The sequence below is a fragment of the Sapajus apella genome, unplaced genomic scaffold (genome assembly GCF_009761245.1).
Source record: "Sapajus apella isolate SASKATOON/1434 unplaced genomic scaffold, GSC_monkey_1.0 scaffold5, whole genome shotgun sequence".
NCBI lineage: Eukaryota > Metazoa > Chordata > Mammalia > Primates > Cebidae > Sapajus > Sapajus apella.
This window is the reverse complement of record NW_022436945.1, coordinates 20,400,714-20,422,023: the sequence shown is the minus strand read 5'-3', so window position 1 is coordinate 20,422,023 and position 21,310 is coordinate 20,400,714. Positions and strand designations below refer to the sequence as shown.

General features: G+C 36.6%; 1 protein-coding gene and 1 long non-coding RNA gene across 9 annotated transcripts in view; one reads left to right on the top strand and one right to left on the bottom strand.

The window, feature by feature from the left end:
• The window catches only part of LOC116548070, an 854,356-nt gene that overhangs the window by 598,884 nt on the left and 234,162 nt on the right, over window positions 1-21,310 (top strand). The gene's annotated exons all lie outside the window — the stretch shown is intronic.
• Window positions 1-21,310, bottom strand: part of PCDH7 (protocadherin 7) — a 410,550-nt gene that overhangs the window by 277,098 nt on the left and 112,142 nt on the right. The window lies entirely within an intron of this gene.

Genomic DNA, 21,310 nt, shown 5'->3' with positions numbered 1-21,310 from the left:
TAGACATTTTATTCCTTGTAACCTGGAAATAGTTTGGGAGATTAGTAGCATTTTTTAAAGACTAAATTAAAACTAGGTAAAGTTAGTTTCCCCCAAGGTCACACAGTTAAGAGCGTTGGATCAGGATTCAAATTTATGTCTCTCTGACTCCAGAGGCCTAGTTTTTTCATTCAGAAATTCTTCCCCATTTCCCACTTTCTAAGCCAGAAATGGCAAATACTGGCAAGCACCCATCCCCCTCACATTCCAAAGCAGGTTCTCTAATCAATCATGTCACTTTCTCAATAACATGGATCTACCATAAAGTCTTTCTCAAGGTAGCACTCCAGAAAGCCATTATCAATCAATCTTTATGAAGAAGCAGGTGTAGAACGAAACCCACTTGCCATCTCTGATAAACACAAGAGCACAGACAAGGAATTCTCTGCTGTCCATTGAGGCCAATCAAATTCTCAAACAGAGCTTTTTTTTTTTCTTTCTTTTTTCCCCTCTTGTGCATGATAGACTTGAGTTTGAGTTCCGGTTCTGATAGCTCCACATCAATTTCTATCAATTGCTTAACCTTAGCCCCCATCTCATCTGAGGCCAGTGTAGCTGGAATTCTATCAGGGAAGTATTGAAATTTGCAGGGCACAATATTATTAAATAAGAGTTTCATGTGCAAAGTTTTAAAGTCCTTCTTCCTTCAGGGATTTTTCAGAAAGACCATTATGATTCAATAAAGAACGTCAAGTAGTGCCATTTGATTTCATCACCAAGAGGTTTTCTACTCTGCCACCATTTTGGTTAACATATTAATAACTCAAGATGACTTCAAGTGGTCTCAAGAGATAGTTTAGGATTCTGGCTGATTAGATGAAATAGTATGGCTGAAGGACATATTATCCTCTGACATATCTGAAGCCATTAATTGCCTGGACCACTATCTTAGATCTAGAATAATTATTTCCCTATCCTCTAATCCCCCACTGCCTTTTGTTTTCTTGACTTAGATACAGTGCTAACTCCCATACTACATGAATTTGTATATATCCACATATAAACAAAGGGCCTTCATTGAATCCGATGTGATTCTGTAGCTTGGTAACTAGCGTCTTAGCATGATATTCTATATTTTGCCATAGTCTTTTAAACATAAAACATTAAAATGATACAAGAACTCTCAAGATTGCTAGACATAAATAGAAATGCTTATATTGCAATTCTTTTTAGATAAGAAAACTCTGTTTTTAGGTGTTTTGTTGAAGTTCATAACATAAAATAGCACCTTCCACATATTTTATCTATTGCTTTCCATTGAAAAATCTCTTTTCCTAAGTTATAACTAGGGTTATCTTTGAAAAAAACCACTGAATTTCATTACCTCTATGTAGCCATGATATGCGAGTTGAGTTTTATGCGTACATGTGCATTAGGTTTTAGGAGTAAATGAATGTAAATGATCATTTCTAGCTAAATATATACCAATACTGATGCATATGGTATCACTTGCCATCAAATTTACCATCTTGACAATATATTTTCAAGAAAAATTAATGATTACCATTACTTAAGGAAGTAACGGTTACTTCTTGTTTACTACACTCAGTAATGGTTACTACATTCAGTTTCTTAGGGTGAAGAGAAGGTAGAATAACAGGTCTATTAACGCTGTTTCCAAAAGGGATCTTTCACATACATGATCTAATTTTGGTCATACAGTTATCTTTACCTCCATGCTACAGTTAAAGCAACTGAAGCTCAGAGATGTTAAATATCATGTAGCCTTCATTCATTTACCTTCAGGTAAGATTTTTTCAGTGACATTAAATGGATATTCTCAATGAGAGAATGTCTTATGTCACGTTATATGAAAAATATAGATTTAGGAGCCTGGTAAACCTTGGTTGGAATTCTGACTCTAGCACTTAATTTACAATTTTTCCCAAGGTCTCATATTCAGTAACTGGAGAAACTAGATTCAAAAGTAGGTAAGTCTAATTTCCAGGCCCAAATGTATCTCATTGTACCAAAACTGAAATGCATCCCTTTAATGACATGTGTTTGTAGCATTCGTGTGATATCTCAACATACATGTACGTGTACACACACACTCCCACCCACACATACACATTTACTCTCTCAGCTTCAGGGTCTAAAGGAAAGCTGCAAGATTATGAAGAACGTGTCACTCACCTTAAACAAGACTACAAATTTCCAAAAGTTGTTTTATAAAATTTTACAAAAAATTTCCAGAGAAGAATCGCTTGGCTTCTTTTAATATGTCCAGCAGGCAGAACAAAGGAGAAAAAAGATAGAGACCACGCATGCATAATGTTTCTCTCAGCCAAAAAAAAAAATGTAGGGAGCCAAGGAGGAGCAGCCTGGTATCCAAAGCACCATGGCAGGTGATATTGGGAGAAAACCAAGAAGGCCTCATGGAGCCCACATAGTGTTATCAGGTGGATAGCTAACCAAAAGGTAAGGTCTAGGGACTAGGAATCAGCAGGCAATGTGCATCAGGCTAGACTGGTGCCTGGTAGTGAGCGTCCAGCCGTGGAGTAGGACCCTGACACAGGAGACTACCAAGAAAAGGGTCATGCCTCAAATGTGGACACCAAATGTAGCAACATAGTGAAACAACTGTTTAGGAAGCATGGGTGCATAGCTGGAATGGATGAAGAGCTAGAAATTTTAGCAACAAAACCAATACTGCCCCCTATACACAAAAAAGAAAAACCCTGGTTTATAGACTTTTAACGGATACAGGGTAAGTCACTCAGGTTCTCTGGAGCTTGGTTTTTTCATTTATAATATGAGATGAAACCAAATTATCCCTAAAGCTATTTCTAGCACAAATAGCCTATGGCTTGGTCAGAGGAATGAAGAGAAGATCAGTTATTAAAACTGAAGGCGGAGGGAGTGGGAAATCAATATGAAAGCAGAGTCATTGCTTAGCCATCAACTTGCAGCTTGAAAGCCCATTCTCATTTATTCCATGAAGACTGAGCACAGTCATTGAGATACACTAAAACCACAAGTAATATGTAGATACATCAAGAATACATTCTCAGTTGAACTCTTCACAAAAAGTGAAATTTAATTGTACTTGTAATAAAACAGGAATATATAAGAGACAGTAGCTGATCTCTGTAGAGAGACAGTTTTGAGCTATATGAAGACAGAGGCAAGAAAGAGATAAAAAATCCAGAAGAAAAATATAGTCAAAGGAAACAGAACAGACTGATTCTTTTACAGAATAATAAAAAAAAATTATTCTATAGGCAAAATAATGTTATAGACAAAGATTAGGGTTCTGACAGAATTTTAGCTTTCATGAGAAGAATTTTGACCTGAAGCTAGAAAGGACAGATCTAAGTCCCAGACTAAGACAGATATGTCTATACTCACAGATCCAAAATGGTAAAATACACTAATAAAATTATGTAGCTCATTATTTTGGAATAAGCAGAAACTACACATTCACAATAACCTAAGACATAAGCACAAACAGGCATGCACACATGCATACAGTCATCCATATTTTTCTCTACTATTACTAAAACGGGATATTTAACACCCCTGAAGGACTGTCCTATGATACAGTGGGAAATCTGAGAGAAGAAGACTGAAAGTAACATGAAATGGGCAAAGACCCTGAAGGGTCAAAGTCTGCTTGTACTGAGAATCAGTAAACACATGTGATCTTACAGGTCGTATGCTATTATCTATGGAAGCTGTCTCAACTTTAAGGTAGTTAACATGTTTTCTCATTATGAGTCTATGGTTTCCTCAAGCATAGTTTTTGGAGTGGAGAAGGAGGTCAGTCTTCTCCTATATACAAGCACATGACTCCCAAAAGGCCAAGTTTCATCCAACACTATGCTCTTTTGAATGGCAGTTTTCCATACTGCCATTTAAATCATAAAGACAGACATCCCTATGCGATTTTTCTCCACTGACAAACTACAAATAAATGAATGTTTTTAGTTAGAATGGAATGTTAAAGGACAATAAGCATTATTAACAAGGAAAATATATTTAAGCATCTTCATTTTAAAATCTATAAAGAACTGAGCATTTCTCTAAAGAGTTCAACCCCAATAGTGTGCTTTTCCATTTTATAATTAGTAATAAGACTAGATCTTGAGGAAAGAAAATAGTATTTCCAAAGTCCCATCGTCAGGGCCAGTTTATCACCTAGCTAGAATAGTACAATTTTATTGCATAGTTAGGTTGTTGGCTGTAAGTGCTGATAAGCTGTTACCATGAAACATCCTAAAATCAATAACGAAAATGTTAGAAGGAGAGGAGAATTGTAAATGGAAATGTTAAGAGATTCTTAACTATGCTGTCTTAAATGCTACTGTTGGAGTACAAACTGAACTTTAAGCATGATTTAGCAGGACTATGAAAAGAAAGACCTCTGAACCATAGCACTTATTCTCAATTGTACTGAAAGCTAGCAGTCTTGCGTTTATGCCAGACTAATTTAGTCAAGAGTAAAAGTGTTCATTTAGGCACACAGCCCTCATTGCATCTGTCCTCATCTGAGAAATAAAAACTAAATGAAAAATAAAAGAATGCTCTTTGCTATAGAAAACTTTTTAAATACTCAAAACCACCATTTAGTATGCCACACAGTACGCCAACGTGGTGATAATTACATATTAAAATTATAATTATGCAGAGAATCACCTGATGATATATTACCTCAACTATTTTTATTTTCCTACTGATTTACCTAGTTGTTCATACAGAATACTTTAAATTTTAAAATCTATTTTTGTTTGCTACCTAGTCAAAGTTTAGCTACATGCAAAGTTTTATGCTCTAGTAAAGATTTCAGATAGCTGATGCTATCCTCATTAAAACTATTTCAGAAAGAAGTTAGTCCAGAGAAGGGAAGACTATTGCACAATTGCAAAATCTTATGCTTATAGTGTATATAAATAATCCATTCATATGGGTAATCCATTTATGCAAATAATCCAATCCATCTTCATTTCATTAAAGACAGAGCAGGCATATGTTAAGGGAATTCATTAACTACATAGTAATAGTTGTAAAATAAAAAAGTTTACACTTTTCTCTTGAAAATCATTTTATAGTAATAGTCTACCTTTATTTGTGTCAACTCTAAACCCTAGGTCCACACTGATATATTACTGGGTTTAGAGATTCAATAGTAGTACCAAGATGAACAAAGTAATAAAGGAAGAGTGCTAGAGAGGAAAGAGCAAGGAAATAGGATAAAAATGAAAAGCTTGTGGTAAAATATCTAATGTAATTCTCTAAGACTAAATAAAATTCATACTGCATTTTATTTATAACACTTTACATTATTAAAATCCACTATAAAATTAAGTTAAATTATGATTTCAGCAAATGTCAACTAAAAATTTCTATCATTCTTTTTTTTTTTTTTAAAAAAAAAGATTCACTAAACTATCTATCTTATGTATGAAAAAATCCCATGTCCACTTGGTTGACTGAAGAGGTAATAATTTCACTCTATACTATTCACATTACATTGTGCCTTTGTGTATGGGAAGGCAAACAAACATTTTGGCAAGTCAGACATTAATGCATGTGGGTGTGGGCAGCAGCTCCTTCACAGGACAGCTGGGTGAGTCCTGCAAAGACGTTTCAGCCAAATGTTTATTCTAAAGCCTTCTGGTGTGAAGCACAAAGGGAGGCCTGCAGCACAACTAGTTTGAATCAGCCCCTAATGCAGAAAGCTAACACTACTCATAGTGGATTCTCACACAGACTTGAGCTATAGAGGGTGTAAATCTGCATCTGTCTTGTGTCAATCCACCATGTAAAAAAGGAGGTAAAAGCACAAAATCTGCTAATAGCTTATAAATTATGAATAAAGCTAAATTTTTTTAAATGCATTCTTTTTTAAAAATTTATTTATTTAGTGACAAATTCTCACTATTGCCCAGTCCAGAGTACAGTGGCATGATCATAGCTCACTGCAGCCTTGACCTCCTTTGCAGTCAAGTGCTCAAATTCTCCTCCCATCTCAGCCTCCCAAGTAGCTGAAACTCCATGAACATGCCACCATGCCCAGTTATTTTTTACTTTTTTGTAGAAAGAGGTCTTGCTGTGTTGCCCAGGTTGGTCTCGAACTTCTGGCCTCTAGCAATCCTCTGTCTTGGCCTTCCAAAATGCTGAGGTTACAGTCATGAGCCACTGGCCCTGGCTGCATCCTGTCTGTTAAAAGCCTGATTTCTATGCATAGAACTGGGAAGCTAAACACATAGGTGCACATATATAAAACACATATTTTGAACAACAATAAAATATAACTGGATATTTACCTTAGAAATAACAGTTCTCAACAGGCAACTCTTTTTATGTGACATTTGACAATGTCTGAAAATATTTTTGATCCTCTCAACTTGGTTGGCACTATTGGAATCTAATAAGTAGACACCAAGGATGCTGTTAAACATTTTATGCTGCACAGGACGGACATCCACAAACAATAATTGTCTTTACTATAACATAATACCACAGACTGGGCAGTTTTTAAAGAAAAGAATTGTCTCACAGTTCTGGAGTCTGGGAAGCATAACATCAAGGTGCCAGCATCTGGTGAGGGTCTTCTTGCTGTGTCTTTCCATGGTAGGAAGAAGAAGGGTAAGAGAGCACAAGAAAGGTGGAACAAGGAGGCCAAATTCATCCTTTTATCAGAAATCCACTTTTCTAATAACTAATCCACTGCTTCCTGTGATAACAATATGAATCCATTCATGAGAGCAATACCCTCATGACCTAACCACCTCTTAAAGGTCTCAATTGTCGACACTGTTGCATTGAACTTTGGGGACACATTCAAACCACAGAAATAATTATCTGATCCAAAATGTCAATAGTGCCAACATTGAGAAACCCTGCTATAGATATATTCAAACCATGGTTTACTTATAGCTATCATTATAAGTAAAATTTTAATGTACTGATAAATAGGACAGCTGCTCATTAGACTACCATTTAAAAAATAATTCCAAGATGAAAATTCAGTTTTAAAAATTCAACATTTCTTAAGCACTTTTTACACAGTGCTGAGTTAATAAATTTCTAGTTTCACAGCATACAAATCAGAATAGAGAGGCCAAGTGCGGTGGCTTACACCTGTAAAATCAAAACTTTGGGAGGAAGCCGCAGGAGGACCACTTAAGGTAAGGAGTTGAAGACCAGCCTGGGCAACATAATGTTACTCTGACTCTAAAATTTTTTAAATTAGCCTGGTGGCACACACTTGTAGTCTCAGCTACTTGGGAGGCTAACGAGTGAGGGTAGCTTGAGTCTAGAAGTTTGCATTTGTAGTGAGCTGTGACTCGACCACTGCACACTCCAGCCTGGATGACAGAAGAAGACTTTGTCTCTAAAGAATGAGAGAGAGAGAATAGATGGCAAACCATCCTATTTCCCATTGCCTTGTAACTTTACACCATGTTTATGCTTGCATTAAATGTATTACAAGCTAGGATCGGTTTTACTAGAAGTGCAACTTCACTCTACAAGATATAAGCACAGACTAAGCAAGTTTCCTACAAATTTTCCAAGTTATGCTTCCATATCAAAATAAACATCTCATACTAACATTAGAAATAATTGTAAGAGACAATATTTCCATCAAATACGACATCTGAAAAGGCTAAAACCTCCTGTTAAAAATACCAATGTCCTTTTAATGGGTTTCACCTTTTGAAACCACTGTGTAATAAGACCCTCAAATTAAGTAGATTGCATTTTAGCTTAGATAAACTAATAGCACAATTAGAGCACCACATAATTCACCATTACTGCTCCAAAGGAAATCACTTAAGTATTTAAGCTCTTTAGAATAACTTCACTGATAAAGGAATGATAAAACTCCCCTGAAGATTAGTGGTTTTGGTGTCAGTGGAAGGGGAAAGAAGAAAAAGAAAACCAAAACCAAAACAAAACTCCCTTCTCATTCAAAGATGCAGTTTTGATGGACAAAATCATACACAGATTTTCAAGGACATCTGCTGTATTTCTCACCTCCATCCCCCTCAAAATGTCAAAAAGAGGTGGCATGGTTAGCCTACCTGATTGTAACCATGTGGAATATAATTAGAGAGGTTAAACTTTAGTGATCTATACATGAATTTGCACTTTTTCCAATAAGGACTACCACCATCCCTCAAATTTATATCTTTTTTTCTCTTTGAGAGGGAGTCTCGCTCTGTCACCCAGGCTGGAGTGCAGTGGCGCAATCTTGGCTCACTGTCACCTCTGATCCTGGGTTCTAGCAATTCTCCTGCCTCAGCCTCCTGAGTAGCCGGGATTACAGGAACCCGCCAGCTATTTTTTTGTATTTTTAGTAGAGTTGAGGTTTCACCATGTTGGTCAGGCTGGTCTCCAAGTTTATTTCATTAATATGCAGATTACAGTATGCTCAAATCCTTTTTGAAACAAAGATGGATATATCTATAGCAAAACGTATACATGTATGTAAATAATGGGTTTTCCGTGACTAATTAATTTGGAGGAGGAGATATACAACCAGACTTTTCCATAACTTTTTTCTAACCACCTTAACTGTATCTGCTTTAGAAATGACTATAAAACCGTTCCTTGAAAAAGCCAGAAAAGCTCTCAGTAGGAAAAAGAAAGGTAACAAAAGTGTGTGCAAGTCATTACCAACCTAGAATCCACAGAGTTCACAGAGGATTGATTTAAAAAGCAAATATCTGAAAAGGTATTTTTTCTGATAATTACAGCTAAGTATACAAGAAAGAAATTTAAATTGTTGATTATACTTTTGCCACTTCCACAGTGACAATTTTGCAATAAGAAGCTGAGGTTTTATTTATTTGTTTAGTAACATTACATAACACAGGAAAACTCTTAAGTTTTTGGATGGTATTATTCATGCTTATTTCATAAGTATTTATTTAATAGGAGTTAATAGACATGTCTGCATGCCACGTAGGAGAACATTGTGCCTGGGAAGCATCTACAGGTAGCAATAACCTCAGAGTAAGCCATTTATTTAAATAATCTGACATTCTCAACTTTTCAGCTAAGAAACTCCCTGGACGCTGAAGACAAGAGAACCATACAGTGCAAGTAATTTGTAATAGGAAACAGAAATTCATTGTCAAGATCTTGTTGACATGGTCATGCTCCTCGTTACTATGACTTATTTTTAACCGGTGAGACCCACAGAAAAATCATCACTGCAGATGCACTCCTGAGGGTTTGAGAGAATTTTAAATGCCTAGGCACAGTGAAGTAGTTTCTGTCTGTAGGAGAAAGTGCAGTCTGTGTAAACTTAAACAGATTTCTGCACTGGTAAGAAGAGGCCATCCTAATCTTGATGAGAAGGTAAATTGCAATCTCAGCCCAAATGTACCACAACTCTCTAAAGAACAAAATCTAGGTAGTGCAAGAGCAAGTCTGTTCTTTAAATGTGTTAAAATTAGTTTAGATAGACGTTTGGTTTTTTGTTTGCTTTATGTCTAATAGTGTACACACTGACAAAGTAAAGACAGAAATTAGAAAATGTGACAGTCTTTATGTATAACTGCTACATCCTCAACTGGAAACATTATATTTATTTTATTTAAAGTTCTCTATCTGATGCCAGGCGGGGTGGCTCACACCTGTAATCCCAGCACTTTGGGAGGCCAAGATGGACAGATCGCTTGAGGCCAGGAGTTTGAGAACAGCCTGACTAATATGGCAAAACCCTGTCTCTACTAATAACTAAAAAATTAGCAGGGCATACGCCAACAGTCCCAGCTACTCGAGTGACCGAGGCAGGAGGATCACTTGAACTCAGGAGGCAGAGATTATAGTGAGCTGAGATTGTGCCACTACACTCCAGTCTGGGCAACAGAGTGAGACTCTGCCTCTAAATAAATAATAAAGTTCTATATTTGAAAGATGGAATGTGAAGAGGTAAATGTCCAAGAAAACGATCTTAGTAGATTAGTAGGAATAAGGTTAGTAGAAATAAGATATAATATATAGCTCAACCGACACTTACAAACTGTTCCATAACTATGCTCAAATTCTGAAAAAAAAAATGTCATTGTTTATTCAATAACATTGAGGCCCTACCATATACCAGTAGCAATTGCTAGGGGTGCAGCATTGCATAAGACCAGGGGTAGATAGAAGACAATAGAATAAATAGGCAAATATCACAGAGTAATAAGCACTACTATGAAAAAAATAAAAGAGAGTGCTATAAAAATTATTGCAGGTATTCAGTGTGCCCCCTGCTGCTATCCCTCTCATGGTTCTTCCTCCATATAACCTTCACAGTAGTCTGCTAAACCATAAATCTTACCATGTGGCTTCCCTGCTAAAATTCTTTCATTGCCTCCTACAGAATATATGCTAATACCTATGGTGTTCCAGATCCTTCACAACCTGCCTTCCCCACCTGCTCACATTCCAACCTCATCTTCCACACTAAGTGTAATCATAGCACATCGTGTAAAACTTTCATCATTAATTCACTCATTCATCCACTTACTGAATACAGTGTTTATTGAGATGCCTATATGTGCTGGGGATATAATAATGAATGCAAATATTTGTGATTCCCCCATTCTAACAATGTAAAATCTAGTGTAGAAGACAGATACTAATCCAATTCCATGAAGAGACTGCCAATTTCTAATGTGAAAAGTGCTTCAAAAGAGAACATGATGTCAATAAATTCATAAAAAAGATACGAACCCCAGAGAAAATGATGAGTAGGAATTGATTCAAATTTATTTTACTATCTTCCAGTTACATATTTCTATGCATTCAGTTAATTTGTGTGCTCCTTAATAAGTTATTTCTGGGTGCCCAAACCCATACACATTGCACTATATAAAATATTACAAGTAATAACGAAATTATTTCCAATAAATGTATACCTCTTCCTACCACATTATAGAGAGCTAAAATTGTTAGTAAAAGCAGAGGCAAAAGACCTGAGCCCAGATTTTATCATTGTCATGTGTGTTTTCCACGTCAGGTTCTCCTCTCATCCTCATACCCAACTCATATGGCCAATGGCCTTTGTCTTTCTTCCTCCCACTTACTCTGAAATTATGTTCTCAGACTCCATATTCCTAAAAAGAATAATAATATTAACCTGCCGATACCTCTTCTAGCAGTAAGGGTCTTAAATGTGTAGACCGGAGGATTCTTTCTCAATAAGACAACTCAGGAGAATATTAAATTTGTTTTTTTTTTTTTTTTTTTTTTTTTTTGAGAAAGAGTTTTTCTCTTTTTACCCCGGCTGGAGTGCAATGGCGCGATCTCGGCTCACCGCAACCTCTGCTTCCTGGGTTCAGGCAATTATCCTGCCTCAGCCTCCTGAGTAGCTTGGATTACAGGCACGCACCACCATGCCCAGCTAATTTTTTGTATTTTTAGTAGAGACGGGGTTTCACCATGTTGACCAGGATGGTCTCGATCTCTTGACCTCGTGATCCACCCGCCTCGGCCTCCCAAAGTGCTGGCTTGAGCCACCGCGCCCGGCCTCAGGAGAATATTAAATTTGATTCTCAGTTTTTAGGGTGGTAACATCCCCTTTATGAGTACACTATCTCCAGATATTAGCCAAGATACACTGGAAATAAAATAGGGAGACAAAGATAAGTCAGGGTTAGATAATCCTGATCTTGCTAGGATAGTACTTGTCTATATCCTTATATTCTAGGGTATATGTATTATTTTAAATTCTCACATATTCAGGAGGGTACCTCCAAACCCATATTTATAGGTCAAACATTCCAGCTACCACCTATTTCCATCTATTTGTGCTTAATGCTTAAGGCTGAAATGTTTCAAAGAGATCAGAAAATCACATCACGTCAGAAAAACAACTTTCTTAGAATGGCTGGAGGGTAATGCTTTAGATAGATTAAACTAAAACATCATATCAAGGAAGTTGCTGGACTGCAAAACATAATGTTCTTTTTAACTGAAAAGATAGAGCACAGAACTGCAGAACAAGAACGGCAGAGGCATTTAATTTTTTAATGTCTAAACAATTTAGTTCCTTGAACTCATTATAGCAAGATGAAATTTGAGAAATCATTTTCCCCATAAAAACCTCTGGAAAAATATATTACTAGGAAGCAAATTATGAAGTCTTCAGGTCAAATATATGACTTTTTTCATTGTCTTTCTTTGTAACTGTCTTAATCTAAGATTATTATCTTGAAAAGAGCCAAATTATACTCACAAATGAATGTTTCTTTCTTCAATGTAATTCCGTTTCTTTTACAGAGTACATTAGAACTATGAAAAAGTATTTTAGGCAGGTGCAGCACTTCAATATATATATATCAAGATCAGCTGCATTTATTTAAATTCCATAGTCTTACATTTTAAGTGTACTTTTTAGTTGTCATTTAAAATGTTTTAGCAAAGAATCTGAACTCCCAAAACCTGGGTGCTTATGCATGGCAGTGTTTCCCTGTATATGAGAAAGCAAACTCTTGATTTTGCAGGAAAAAAAAGGGCCAAATAAATTACATGAGAGCAACTGGATGTCCTTTTACAGCTAGAAGTTGGCTTTACACATTCCACGACTCATAAATAAACAGAAGAGTTCTGTGAACTATATACAGATGGCTGGGTCTACACTGGGAGGCTTTTGTAATGACTTTGGTTTGCTTCCCTGTTTTGCCATCTCTTAAAATATCTGCAAAAAAAATTTTGCTCTGCTCCTCAGAAATAGGACAAGCAGAATCCTGTAACTTGAGAATTTGCCCTCTGCGTGGTTGGGGCTTTATTAAACTTGGAGAAATCCATTTTTTTCCTCATTATTGTTTCTATAAAAATATCTGCCCCCACAACTGGCATAAAAATGCTTTATGTTTGAAATATTTTTGTTTTATTTTAAAAGGATAATACAATAACGGAAGTATGAGATAGATGAAGCTGCAAGGTGGTCAAGGGAAGTAATAAAGCAAAGAGGGGAAAAATCCCGCAGACCACATAAAGGAAGAGATGAGATCAGCCACTTAAGTAAGCGAGTTTAAGGTTACCACACTGGCACTGAGTTAAGGCATTCCTGCCAAGCCCAAATGAGAAAAGAAGTGGAAAGAATAAGGACATCCGACAGAGCAAGGCAGGGAGATGAGGCATCAAAGTCAAGTGGAAATGCTAAGACAGCAGTTTTGCGTCTTTTCTTCCCCCCAACTGATTATGGCACAGAAATCCTAGCAGGCAGATAAGGACATTAGATATTAAACAAAGAACTGAACAAGAAATGCACACCAATATTTATTATCATTTCAGTGGTGCAAATACTTTTGTTCAACTACCCCTACTCCTCCAAACACTTACACACCCATAACACAAACAGGCACACACACATGCACACTCATCATCATTACTACTGTAGCACCAATCATTTGCTTAGCTAATCATAAAGCCTCTTTCTCAACAGCAAAAGCCTAAGGGCTTTGGCAATGTAAAAAGTATTGGCATTTCTCTGATGTATATTCAAAAATCCGTATTACAATTCTTAATTTAGCATGCATGAGTCAGCAATAGATATACTGTATCTTTAAAAAGACATGAAGGTTTCCAGTCAAGCCTTTTAAAGCTTTACAAATAACATTTCAAGAAGGTTGAAAATGTAGACTAAGATAGCAGATGGCTTTTAGCACAATACTGCTCCAGGATCCTTTGATTTTATTACTTTTGCTTTAGATGGTGCTCTTTTCTGGTTTGTTTTGATGACTTTGTGGCCTAATAGACTGAAATCAGATGGTGAAGCTGAAAACCCTTAAGTCCTAATGACACAGAGTGACTTATTGGGTGTGTAGGTGACCCCGGGTAAGTGTTACATTTCTGTCATCACAGTTTCTATGGCAAAAAATAAAAATCACCCTGACCCCCAGAGGGATAGGCCTAGCACACCAACAATTATTATTCAACTTGCATAATACAAAATCATACTTGTTCCCATTAATGTACCAGACACCATTCCAGATACTTAGCGTATTTTGCAGCTTACACACAATAGCTATGCAAACTGTAATCAACTCCATTTTACACGTGAAGAAAATAGGCCCAAGAAATTTGAGGACTGACCTTAAGTCAGCTTGACTCCAAGCCCCCTTCCCATTCCTTTTTGCTACATTATCTCTATTAATGAATAATGATAATTAAGGTCCAAAATGTTTACTAATTTTTAATTGGTCATGTACATATATAGAAAGAATGCTATATAATACACAGCAATTATTATATAATTATAATTACATATACTACATATAACATAGATATATACTGTATATTTAATAATTATTAATTGGAGAAAAAATATTATAACTTCAGATGGCCTTTCATACTAGTGTTCTGTGGTTACTTGACTGTATTCAGCCTTTGCCTACTAGTGTAATACTTGAAAGTAAATATCTTAAAAAAAGGACAGAAGGAAGGAAGGCAGGAAGAAAGCAGAAAGATGTTTTTCTCCCTATAGTCCATAAATCAGTTAGAGTTTTCAATGAGTGGATGAGTTGATTTCTAAGACAGGCTGGCTCCTGATCTGAAGGTTTAGTCCTGGATGCTAGACTTTTCTGCATTTACTGGTTCTCAGTTGAACTATTTTCCCTGTAAATCACTAGTCTGCAACAGAAAACAAGATCCATAGTTCTTTCCAGTTCCAAGGAGCACATAGAGAGAACCAATCTGAATCCTCACTAAAGAAAAAAATATATAAAGACAGAAAAAAAAAAAAAAGAAAAATAATTCTTGGGCTGCCTGAGCTGCTCTAGCCAAGCCAGGGACTGGCTTGTTATATGAGTGCTGTTTTTCTAGATAAGCTTTCTGATAGATCACTTCCACATGGCTTAATGCATTGTCTGTGTTTATTTTAAACAGGAAAAAAAAAATCCACTAAAATGTGTTTGAGGAACATTGATAAGTTAAGAATGAGTCAAGGGATTTGACTGGAATGATTACAGCCACTTCTGAACGCTAAGGTGTCAAGAAAAGGCCTAATTTAAGCACATCTCCCAAGAGTTAATTCCAGAAAAGGAAGGATCTAGTCATTGAGTTTAAATAAAAAACAAAAAAAAACTATATCTCAAATTCCTAATTCTAGTGCCTGGGGAGAACCACATGCCTATGGTTTCTTTAAAAAAGATTTTTTTATTTTTCATTTCATTTCACCTGCCATTCATTCAGCAAAGGCCTCAAAGCACATTAGAACATTAATTTATAATACTTATGCATATGTAGCAGAATCCCCTAAGATTTTAAGGACTAACTTGCCAACGGAAAATAGGCCATATGGAGCACCCAGGCATTCTGTACACAACTGAAGTCGATTACCTCGCCTAGCCCCCAGTCCCAGCATGATGAAGACGGTATTTGGCTATAATATTTTGGAAACTAACATGCTCTTGTGGATTGCCGATGCCAAACTGGAACAGAATTAGTCCCATGTAAGACATTAATGGAGTCAAACATTATAATGTTTTATATATATATATAAAATAATATACATATTAAACATATATTTTAAAATAATTGATTATGTAAAATCAATTATTTTTAAGAAATGTACTTTGTTTAGTGTCTTATACCAAAATTTCATTTATAGAGACATTAATAATTGAGTGAGAGTTAATTTGTAAAAGTTTTCAGCTAGCAAGTCTGTTGCCTTCAACTTATAAAACATTGCCTTTTCAGAGAATTCATGAAATTTTGTCAGTATGCAAAGGAGAAATTTATCAAAACTTTATTGACCTGAAGACAAATGAAACAGACATTGGTAAAGTGTACCCCATCTTTCCTCAGACTCTACATACTCCCCTATATTCTCATTTTTTTCTCCATGTTCTACTTTTTTGTTAATTTCCTTCCTTACTTGTAACATAACCAACCTCTCAGGTGTCACAGTATGCCATTTTTTTTTTAATGACACAACACGCTCACAGATAAAACGGTAGGCAATTATCTCTGGAATGCTGCAGAAAAGAATTCCTTAAGCCTCTGGCTAGTTACAGAAGGGCTTACATTAATCATTCTCTCTCTGCATGCTTGTCTCCTCTTAGTAGTGTCCAATGTCAAGTCAGACAGTCCATGCAGGGCCCTGCATAGAACGTTAAAAGGGCATTACCACACACTGCAGGTGGCCAGCAGGAACAAAGCCCTTGGCCTGGAGTAATTTTAATAATTTCTGCACAGGTCTAATCTAGTGCTTTGGTGCATATTTCTCCTGAAATCCTTGTTACGCTACTTACCATACAATTACTGATTCAACGTAAAACAAAACTGAAAAAACACAAGACGCAGTCCTTACATTCTTAACCACTCTAGACTTTGTTTATCTCCCATGTAGTCCCCTCTTTTCAAAAATACTGGCAACCAAAAGCTGGTTTCTCAATGTTCAAAGTTTCATATGTGTCTCAAGGAGGAGCCTCACTGTCCTACCCTGCTGGCCAGTATAGTTTAAAGTGAGTCAGAGATAATGAACTCTAAGGCACTCATCTTGGCTGCTGCAATCAAACAATGAGTTACTCTGACATTCAAGGTCACAAGAACGTAAATGAGTGGGATTTTCATCTCTTTTGTTGGAAATCTGCAGGTATTATAACACTATTTTGAAATGATCTGAACCAGCTAGAGGCAGGTTTTTTTTTTGTTTTTCATTATCATAACCTCCAGGTTACAGGTTTTTATCTTAACATTGTTTTACTCCTAGATCTCCTGATTATGTTTTCAAAACTACTACTCTTCACAAAAATACTTTTAGGAGAGAAATTTAAATTTTCATAAACCGCAGTAAATGTTGCTATGAAAAAATTCGCCAACATATACAATCTCCTGGACAGCATTGGTTATTCTTTATAAAGCAACTTAGGGGATTTCCATAAAATGATAATACCTTCTCCTACACTTTCTATTTATTCCACATTGCTTTATTTTAAACTGTGTTTTTTCTTGCCAAAGATAACATTCAGATTGTTAGTTATATGGTTTTCCATTTCGTATGCTCACTTCCTCCTGCGGATCCTTGCAGCTATTCTCTTACAGTGCTTAATACATTTGGTCTTGTATGCAAACATTTTATCCCTATTGTCACTAGTAAACTGTGCTCTCTGTAAGGGCCTAGACTACAACTTATTTATCTTATTTATCTCTGCATCACTCCTAATGCCTTATAAATAATAAATGCTCAATAAAGTAATGAAATGAATCAAATAGGTCAGTACTTCTAACATCTTCATGTTTTGTCCTCTCTATTAACTATCCAAGTCAACCAAATATGGATTATATAACACAGTGAATTAATGATGAAAATAAATTAGCACTTCTAACATCTTCAATCTCTTTGCTTTGGTCCAATAAGTATCTGAATCACCAGATATGAGTTATCTAAGGTAAGGTAGTAAAATCCGGATTAAAATAATGTAGCAGTGTTTCATGTTAAATCAGGCTTTTCGTTTGTTGTGATTTTATTGTCTGTGTCTTATTTGGAACAATACTTAATGCAAGAAAAATACTTTAATTTAATGCCGCCCTCCTCCTTCCATTTTAAAAGATTTTCAACATGCATTCATATTTATGGATCCATTTAGTAATTACATCATCTCTGGAAGTAGGTAGAAGAGATATTATTAGCCCCACTTTGCAGATGGTGAAATATACAGAATGGCTGTGAGCTGCCCAAAGTTGCACGTTTTCAATTTGTAAAATCATCATTAAAATGTCCAAGCCCTGAGCTTGTGCTCTTACTATGCCCTCTCTTCCAGTCTTTACCATATACTCTCTCTGAGGAGACCTCTGTATGATTGGATCTCTCAACCCAGCTGTCCCCAACCTTTTTGGCACCAGGATCCAGGTTTCCTGGAAGACAATTTTTCGAGGAACAAAGTCTGGTGGGTGGGGGATGGTTTGGGGATGAAGCTCTTCCACCTCAGATCATCAGGCATTATTTAGATTCTCAGAAGGACCACACCACCTAGATCCTTAGCATGAGCAGTTCACAATAGGTTTCACACTCCTGTGAGAATCTAAGGCCACCACTGATCAGACAGGAGGCAGAGCTCAGGCAGTAATGCTCACTTGCCCATGTTCACCTTCTGCTGTGTGGCCGGGTTCCTAACAGGCCACAGACCTGGACTGGTTTGTGGTCCAGGGGTGGGGAGCCCCAGTCTCAGCCTACTGACTCTGAGCTCCCTGGGAGTGACTTTATTATTCTTACTAATACAATCATTACTAATTTTCCCTCACACTGCCTAGCATGTGGCACATAGCAAACCCCAGAAGATGCATATTAAATTTATTTGAGGTGTAACAACCAACAAACTCAGCTTCCTCTCCCATTCTTCTGGCTTACTATTATATATGGTTCTCCTTGTCTCACTTTATTAAATATACATGTATTTATATTTATAGCAATTTTATTGATGAATATATATATATATGTACATAAAACCAATGTTTATAAAGTTCAAATTTCTTCAAGATAAATCAGGACAGTGGAGAAATATTGCTTTGTGTGGTTTTATCAAATCTCTCCAGAAAATTCTGCTGTATAAATTTATCTAATAAATAATAAATAATGTACCTTGAATAAGGGAATATACTCAGACATATGATTATGCAAAGGAAAAAAGCTGATTTTTGCCTGTTTGAACAAATATCTTGGAAGAGATTCATGATTTTTTTTTTTACTTTCATCTCTATTAGCTGAAAAATGAAATGAATATTTTTACCAAAGACCATCAAACATAATTCAGTTCAACAAGCACTTAGCAAAAGCTAACCATGTACCAGACAGTGTGTCATAGTTGGGGAGCAGACACATTTAAGAAGACATTATCTCAAATAAGCAGGAGAGTGAAGTGGTTCAAAGCACCTCAGCTTCAAATCCTGGCTCTCTAATGCAACAGCCACGGATGCTGGCAAGTTAATTCTTCTGTGCCTCGGCTTCCTCTTCTATAAAATGTTGATAATAATTGCATCTGATGCATTGCTTTATTATGATGAGTAGGACCAATGATACAATTTAAGAGGCTTCATGCAAAATGAAAAAGCAGGGCCATGTGTTCAAAAATTATTAAGAATTTCAAGATGGTAACAGCAAAGCATTAACCCAAGTGGGGACCTTTCTCAGTGCAAGCCCCTGTGTGACTTCCTAGGTCAATGCCCTAGAAGTGGGCCCTGGTGATGAGTAAATGCTTACTACATGTGAAGCAGTTAGAAAAGTGCCTGGCACATGGTAAGGGTTGTATGTTTTAGCTTTTGCTATTAAAGACTTTATGACTTCACTGAACACATAAGAAATATAAAGGAAAATGGCACATTTTTAAAGATTCTGGGTAGATCTAAATTTCTAATGACCTCTCACGTTTGCAACAATGTTCTTATCTACACTGGATTTGGGATCCTATCGGCAAAATGCACCACCTCTTATTTATTTCACAGAGGTAAGTCTAGTCTTTCCTTCATATAAAGTGTTCAGGATGTTCTTTCCATCATTTTAATACAACATTTATATAATATTTTCCATTTGTTTAGTGAATAATTTGTGTCTCATAGTGGCACATAGAGATGTAATAATGCAGTTTCTTAACAAGAGAGTCAAGTCCTGATCTCTCTTGTGTTCAGATGTAAAGTACTTTCCGTGTATTGTTTATTTTCTACATTTTCTCCCTGAGATACAATCCTTAGCTGCACCTTTGTGCAGAATAAAGCCTTTCCTCCCAAATATGCCCACATCCTTACCCATGGACCCTAGGAATATATTATGTTATGTGGTGGCAGAGGATGGGGATGGGATTAAGATGGCAGCTGGAATTAAGGATGCCGAAGAGATAATTTTAAAATAGAAGATGATCTTGGATTATCTACGTGGGCCAACGTAATCAGAAGTGCACTTATATGTGGAAGCAGAAGGCAGAATAGTCAGTGCCAGCATGATAAGAATGTGAGACCCCCATGACCAGCCACTACTGACTTTGAAGATGGAAGGGGACTGTGAGCCAAGGAATGCAGCCAGTCTCTACAAGCTGAAAGAGGCAAGAAAACAGATCCTCCCCTAGAGCCTCCAGGAATTCTGCTGATGCCTGGATTTTAGCCCACTGAGACTCATTTCCAATTTCTGGCCTCCAGAATTGTAAAATAAATTTGAAATGTTTTAAGACACTCAATTTGTTACAATTCTGCCCTCCAGAATTGTAAAATAAATTTGAAATGTTTAAGACGCTCAATTTGTTAGCAATAGGAAGCTGATATAACAGACTGTTATAGGAAGCTATATAGACATAGCATGTGTACACACACACACACACACACACATACACACACACACACACACACACATTCCATATAAGGTCCTCAGTATTGAATATTCCCGTTCTTAATGTCCAGTGAATACCCTCACAAAACAAGCTCTTATTGCTTGAAGCCAGCAGAGTCCATAGGTTAACACTGGTTGCCAAACAAGCTTCCACCTTTCTGCTACAGAGATATCGTAGTAGAAAGTGCAAATAGCCTGCCTTCCGTGACCTACACTGAGTATTTCAACCTGTCACAGTGGTTCTGCTGCACAGAATCTACTACTCCATTATTGCATTGATCACATTAGCTAATGGCTAATACATTTATCCATCTTACTAGACAGGGACTGCCTGGAGGACAGGAACTGTGTTCTTATTCACATCTGCATATCTGACAATGTACGCTCATGACAGGACCATCAAAGTTTCTTGACTTAAATTAATGAATACACATCTAGAAAAATCTTTAAGCACATGCACATACAGGAGCACAAGTGCATGCACACACACAAACACACACCACACACACACCACATCGGGGAAAACGTGTAGTTTTATTTTTTCCTAATAACAATGTTATAAGATAGGCACTATACTAGTGATGATAGAAATGGATTTAAGGTCTGATTCATGCTTTTAACCACTAATCATTGGAGCCTTCTGATCAATGAAAGAACAACAGGCTTCACTGTTTTCAGTTAATATAATATCACATAATTCAAAAATCTGTCAATGCTTACAAGATATTTAGTTGCAGAATATACCAAATGTATCCAACAGTGAGAAATCAAGAAAGCTGCAAGCAAGAAGAAAAGCAGACAAAAAGAGATTCTTCAGGCACCCCCAAAATAGGCACCATTCCTTCTGCATGTGAATGGGTGAGATAAAATTCTTCAACAGTGGAGTCATGGGATCTATTTTTGTGTTATCATAGGTTGCATCCTTTCTAGCTGAAACCAGGCTTCATTCCCCCACAGCAAGAGAGAGCTCACAAGTCTCCCTCAACCTGTGATGCTGAGATCACT